This window comes from Furipterus horrens, unplaced genomic scaffold (assembly GCF_987537825.1).
Source record: "Furipterus horrens unplaced genomic scaffold, mFurHor1.1.pri manual_scaffold_3, whole genome shotgun sequence".
In the NCBI taxonomy this organism is placed as follows: domain Eukaryota; kingdom Metazoa; phylum Chordata; class Mammalia; order Chiroptera; family Furipteridae; genus Furipterus; species Furipterus horrens.
Window position 1 is genome coordinate 125,579,153 of NW_028327173.1, and position 7,247 is coordinate 125,586,399.

The window sequence follows — 7,247 nt, forward strand, 5'->3', positions numbered from 1 at the left end:
AGAAATGAAAAAAATAATCATGCTACTTTGCCATAATGTAGTAGTAGCCGATAATTAAGCAACTTAAGTAACACCTCAAAGAGTATTAGAACACGTCAAAATTCTTTTAATCATGTATTGTATTTTGATTTTATAGCTTTAAGTATTAAATAAATTCTAAGACTAACAGCTTTTTTAAAACCTACCTTTTCACTACAATTTTGTTCATAAATAAAATTTGAGCAATTTACTTAACATAATGGAAGACATTAGCATAAACCTTAATTTTTCAAGTAGTTATTTGTTACTCTAATGAAGCTGATAACAAGTAGGATCATTTTTTTACCATAAGTTACAGAATAACAGAGCAGAGAAGCAACTCGGAAGAAATTATTTTTAAAAGAAAACTTTCAAAGTGAAATAATAAATATTTCCCCATGAGTATTTTTATAGAAATCACCTTAGATGAATTATATCACATTTTTCAAAGAAAGAAAGATCACCTTTGGTGCAGAAAGTTTCAAAGACAATTTTCATAGAGGGCAGTGCACCTGAAAAGGGGTTGTAATGCAGCGACCTCTCCAGTAGTCTTCTTGGACCCTGGTCACCTAAAAGACATATTGTTTGCTTTCCTGTCAAGTGGATGAAATGATCCCAGAGGGGTGCCTCTGATATAATGGACGGCACAGTAGAAATGTCGTTATGTAAGAGTGCCAATGGGCTGAGGATGTGGTTATTATTCTCCACTAATTTCCCAACAACAAAGCATCATCTGTTCCTTTCTGAGTCTCCCAATGATTCCCACATCTTGGTATAATTTCTTCCTGTTGGGAATTACGACTGGATCTAGTGACTTGTTTCTAATGAATAGAATATAACAAAGTGATGGAATATTGTATCAGATTTGATTACAAAAGACTATGACTTCCTTCTTTCTCTCTCTCTCTTGCTCTCACTTACCCATTCTGAGCTACTCAATGGGTAGATCTAGGGAAGCCTTCAGGCAACAGCCAGTGAGGAACCGAGGCCCTCAGTGCAACACCCTGAGAGGAACTAAATCTTACCAACATCCTCCTGAGTAAGATGGAAATGGATCCACCTCCAGTCAAGCATTCAGAAGACTGTAACAACAGCCAGCACTTGACTGCAGCCTTGTGAGAGACCCAGAGTCAGATGACTCAAGCAACCCATGCCCAGCTTCCTCTATAAGATAAATGTTTACTGCTTTAAGTCACTAAGAGGTAATTTGTTATACAGCAACAGATAGCTAATACAGATTCCGTTTGATAACTTTAACTTACCCCAACTCATATTTCACTCAATTAAAGAAGAAATTAATGTGCATCTGAGAATATTTCTCCTTTACCCAGTCAAGGTAGTTATTGCCCAGGAGGAAACTTAGGTACTTGCCAGATGATTGTGTCATGATTTCACTTTTGAGTTTAGAAATTAATCTTAAAGAATTATAGTTTCCAATCATACTTTTCCATTAAAAAACCATGAGATTCTATTTTTACAAGCCATAGGTACCTAATTAGTTCTATATTATTCTGACAAATAATGTACTGCTAGCTCTGTAGGAACTATGCTCAATTCTAGAAATAAGTATTCTGTAGTAGAAAGTATCACAGCTGTGGACTTGAAAAGACTTCTCTTTAATTAAGTGGCCACCATTCTGTGAAAGCTCAGCTGGAGCACAGACAATCAAGTTGACAATTCTCAGTTAATTTAAGAAATCATTCTCAAGCTAGTAGCATATAGATGTTTCTTTAGTTATTATTCTTTAAAATCTATGTTTTATACACTTGTTGGTATGTATGATACACTTACCAATGAGGTTAAAAAATCAAACAAGCTTTCTGCCTTTTTATGATATTTAAGACTGGTGAAAATTCAAGTTTTAAAGGGTACATATGGCAGTCACTTCAAAAAAGAGTGTTTTCTAAGCTTCCATTAAGTTTAACCTATTTTAATTAATTCTCAAAAAATTGTGTAAGTTACCTATTTACTGAATCAGTCACTCTGGTCCTTTAGGTTTAATTAATCCTTTAGTTTTGGATGATAAAAACAGAGAGAACCAAAGTTAAAAAGAAGCCCACAAAATCAGAAAAAGAGAACTTGCTCCTGTACTGACTCCCTTTTTCATCCTCTATAGGTTTAAACATCTGCCCACACGGATTGATGATCTGACCTTTCTCAAATGTTCAGTCAGAACTCCAAGTTCTATCTTTGACACTAGTATTATGAACCCCACTATGCCTTTATTACTCATTCTGAATTTTAACTATTCCTATTAATATCTAATTACATCATTCATTGGACCAGTAATGCATGCTACCACTTTAAAGTTTGGAATTAGATTAAACTTGCAAGTCTGTTGACAAGTCTGGTTTGTTTTAGAACTGGGTGCCTTTAGAACTTTTGTTTATAGTGTTTTTAAAATAAAAAACTTGCATTTACTTAGAAGTCAACAAAATAGCTGCAACTTTCTTTTGCAATTACAGAGTGGTATTCAGTTAACAGAACAACAAGTATTTCTTATAAACTGCATCAGAGACAACTGAAGATGAAAAAACTCGTCGTCGTCGTCGTCGTCGTCGTCGGCAGCCGTCCGTCTCGAGAGACGATGGCGTAGCTTCTTGAGAGTCTATCTGCACCGCCGAGAATGGCTGTGCAGTCCGATTCGGGAGTGACAATCCCTGCCGCACTTGGTACAGGTGAAGGCAGATGGCCGTTGTTGCTGCTGTTGACGCTGCTTCCGCCTCGATCTTTTCTGGACCGCCTCCTCGTTGCGCGCAGCCTCTGCCCGTGATGTACCTTGCCTGACCGCGAGCCTCCAGGCTAGGCGGTCGTCTGCTTGAACTTCCCATGTGTTGAGATTGATGGAGCATTGTGTCATGTCCTTTTTGCAGATGTCTTTGAACCGCAGTTTTGGGCGCCCTGTCATCCTCTTGCCTTCTGCTAGCTCGCCGTAGAGGAGGTCTTTGGGGATACGGCCTGCATCCATTCTTTTGACATGGCCGAGCCACCTGAGGCGTCTCTCGCTAAGAACTGCATGCAAACTGCTCATATTGGCTCGCTTCAGCACCTCGGTGTTGGGGACCTTATCCTGCCAGGCGACATGCAGGACGCGTCGCAGGCACCTCATGTGGAAGCTGTTGAGTTTCCTTTCATGCCTTGCGTAGGTGGTCCACGTCTCGCTGCCATAGAGGAGAGTGCCGAGTACGCAGGCTTGGTAGATGCGCAGTCTGGTTTTCTCAGTGAGGCTGGAATTGTTCCACGCTCGCCGGTTCAGTCTGGCCATAACTGTGGCTGCCCTGGCGATTCTCCGGTTGACCTCCAAGTCGACTGACAGAGAGCTCGAGATGGTGGACCCGAGGTAAGTGAAGTCGTTGACAACCTCCAGGGTGTATCCATCGATGGTGATGCATGGGGGAGTCCCCGTGCCTTGAGCCATAACATTCGTCTTCGTCAGGCTGATGGCTAGTCCGAACTCCTTGCATGCATGGGAAAGGCAAGTGACTAGCTGCTGGAGTCCCTCTTCGGAGTGTGATGTCAAAGCTGCGTCGTCGGCGAAGAGCATCTCACGGATGAGCACCTCTTTGACTTTGGTCTTGGCTCGTAGACGGGCCAGGTTGTAGAGCTTGCCATCGGATCTGGTGTGAATGAAGACACCCTCGCTGCAGTCCTTAAAGGCGTATTGGAGGAGCATGGAGAAGAAGATTCCGAACAGCGTAGGCGCGAGGACGCAGCCCTGCTTTACTCCGCTGCTGACTGGGAAGGCCTCAGAGGTTGTGCCGTTGTAGGACACCGTGCTGTGCATGTTGTCGTGAAAGGACATGACCACAGCAAGCAGATGTGGTGGACAGCCAATCTTCCGTAGCAAGCTGAAGAGTCCGCTTCGACTGACCAGATCAAACGCCTTCGTGAGGTCAATAAAGGCGAGGTAGAGCGGTTTATGCTGCTCGTGACACTTCTCCTGCAGCTGGCGTAGGGAGAAGATCATGTCCACTGTTGATCGGCCAGCTCTGAAGCCACACTGGGACTCTGGGTAGACGCGGGAAGCAAGGGTCTGCAGGCGGGCAAGAGCGACCCGGGCGAATACTTTGCCGACGACGCTGAGGAGAGAGATGCCCCGGTAGTTGTTGCAGTCGCTGTGGTCTCCTTTGTTCTTGTACATGGTGATAATGTTGGCGTCTCTCATATCCTGGGGGATGTAACCCTCCTTCCAGCAGAGACAGAGTAGATGGTGGAGCGGCTGTAGCAGGACTGGTTTCCCGCTCTTTAGGATTTCTGGAGGGATTCCGTCGCTTCCTGGTGCTTTCCCGCAAGCGAGGCGGTCGATGGCTTTGCCGAGCTCTGCCGCAGTAGGTGGGGTGTCTAGCTCCTCCATGACTGGTAGGTCTGGGATGGCGTTAAGAGCAGTGTCTGTTACGGTGTTCTTCGTTGCGTACAGCTCAAGGTAGTGCTCGGTCCACCGCCGCATTTGCTGTTCCTGGTCAGTGATGACCTCACCTGTCTTGGACTTAAGGGGGGCGATCTTGGAGGGGATTGGGCCTGTTGCCTTCTTGATACCCTCATACATTCCTCGTGCGTTGCCTATATCGGCGGCTTCCTGGATGCTTCTGCACAGGTTTAGCCAATAGGTGTTGGCACAGTGGCGGGCAGTCTTCTGGACTTTGTTCCTGGCAGCCCGTAGAGCTTGAAGTGTACTGGGAGTGGGCGTGGCCTTGTAAGCCAGTAGGGCCTTCCTCTTAGCCTCGATCACGGGTTCCATTTCTTCCCAGTGAGCCTCGTACCAGTCAGCGTTCTTCCGCTCTTTCTTCCCGTAAGCAATAATGGCGGAGTTGTATATGGCGTCGCGGAGACGTGGCCAATTGGATTCGATAATGTCATCTGCCGCCACTCCCTCTCCGAGTGCATCTTCCATCTTGTTGATGAATTGCTGGGTCTTAACTGGGTTGCTGGCACAACTGGTGTTGATGCGTGGGCGACCCTTCATCTTGGAGTGGTGCAACCTCTTCGGCATTATGCGCACCTTGCTTACCACGAGGGCATGGTCCGTGTCGCAGTCTGCACTGTGGTAGCTGCGGGTGAGGAGGGTGCTGCCAATATCCGTTCTTCTGGTGATGACGAGGTCAAGCTGGTGCCAGTGGCGGGAGCGGGGGTGCCTCCATGACACCTGGTGGATCTCTTTGCACTTGAAGAATGTGTTTGTCACGCACAGGCCGTGGTGACACAAAAGCTCAAGCAGTCGCTGACCATTCTCATTGATCTTTCCTCTCCCAAAGTTTCCAAGGCAGGTGGGCCAGGCCATGTGGTCGGCTCCTACTCTTGCGTTGAAGTCTCCAAGGAGATAGAGAGCGTTACTTCTGGGAATCTTGGATAACGCTTCGTCCAGTGCATGGTAGAACTGTTCTTTCTCTTCGGTGGTGGCGCAGAGGGTTGGGGCATACGCGCTAAGAATGCTGACTGGGCCGAAAGTTGTTGACAATCGGAGGGTAAGTAATCTCTCTGTGCCTCCTGTGGGTGGCTCTGTGGAGTTAACAAGCGTGTTCTTCACAGCGAACCCAACACCGTGCTGTCTTGGTTGGTCCGGAGACTTCCCTTGCCAGTAGAAGGTGTAGTTGGTTTCTCTGATAGTTCCGTTGTCGGCCAACCGGGTCTCCTGTAGAGCCGCAATGTCGATGTTTAGTCGTGCCAGTTCCCTATCGATGACAGCGGTTTTCCTGGCACCCTTGATCCACGGAAGGTCTGCAGTAAGTCCGGGGCACATGGTCCTGATGTTCCAGCTAGCGAGGCGAAGAGCCGGAGGCTTCTTTCTTGTTGTTTGCTTGGAATTAACTGGTGCGGGTGTTTTGCGGCCCACTCTTCGAGAGGCACCTCTCTGATCCCCACGCACCCAGTGGGGCAGACGAGCCATGGCGAGACGGTAGCTGTCCAGTGAGGTGCGATGACCTCTCCCACCGTCAGAGGAGACCCCTGGCGCTCGTTTCCTTCGCCAATCGGATGAGCTGATAACCGGTATCTGTCTCCTCCCGTGTTGAGTCGACATCTTGTGATGACGCTGGAGTGTCCTCTCAAGTGAAAAAACTACCATCCCCATATATAACTAATTTGTGCTATGCATCAACAAGAACCTGCTTTAAATTTCCATGCCAATTTACAGCCCCCATACTGTACCAGGCAAGGTTAGTGGCTATTGAAAATAGCACCAAGACAGAGCTCTCTAAAGACACATGGACAACCAGCCCAGTTGTCCATGTCTACGGGGAATGACTGCAAGAGAGGGATGGGGTGGGCAGGGCAGAGGAGAGCAATAGGGGGAAAGTGAGACAACTAGCATAGAACAACAACAAAAAAAATTTTTTTAAGACACATTTGGTAGTGTATTAACTATACAAAAAAAGATACTGTACAGTTTAAAAATCTTACAGTCTCGCATTTCAATTATTTTTCTTTAAAAGGAATGGGTTAAATGCTTTACAGACAAGAAAAAAACCTGCACTAGAACCAACTTACTCATCATCATTATCTTCTTCATCTTCATCTTCCTCCTCATCTTCCTCTTCTTCTTTTTCTTGCTTTTTCAGCCTTGATGACTCCCTTTATAGTGTTTTTTTATAAATTCACTGCTGTCTTTTTACTTCTTTAAAGTAACGTCTCTGTTTTTTATTTCTTCCACAAGTATTTTTAGACCTTTTGCTGCATATCTGGAACTATACAGGATAGTAATACCACAATGAAAAAGATGAGCAAGCTCATAGCCTTAATGGAGTGTAGATTCTGCCTGGGGGAGGGGTGAGGATGGAGAGTACTAGACAACTAAAATAAATCGCCGACCCCGATTTTGCTTGATATAACCTTTTTAATAACATGACCTATTGATATTCAAGGATTATTATATACATTGTATATACATCTATATATTGCTATATATCTTCAAACGACAGGTTTATAGTAAAGTGACAATATACTCATGTTCCCTTTTCTAAGTGTGTCATAACAGATTAAACACACACACCTGTGACATCTATACATTATATAATCAACAGCTTAAATAACAGCTTTGACATTTCTCAATGATAGGTTGCACCACACTAAAAATCATGATATGTACACTTACTGCCATACTCATTAAAATGGGATGGAATTAACCCTCATCACACATATACTCAAAGAAACTATCTTTAAGTAGATCTGATCTTTCAGTCCATTTATATTTAATGAAAATGATGAAAATTGTGATCACATTTGAAGCAGAGAAG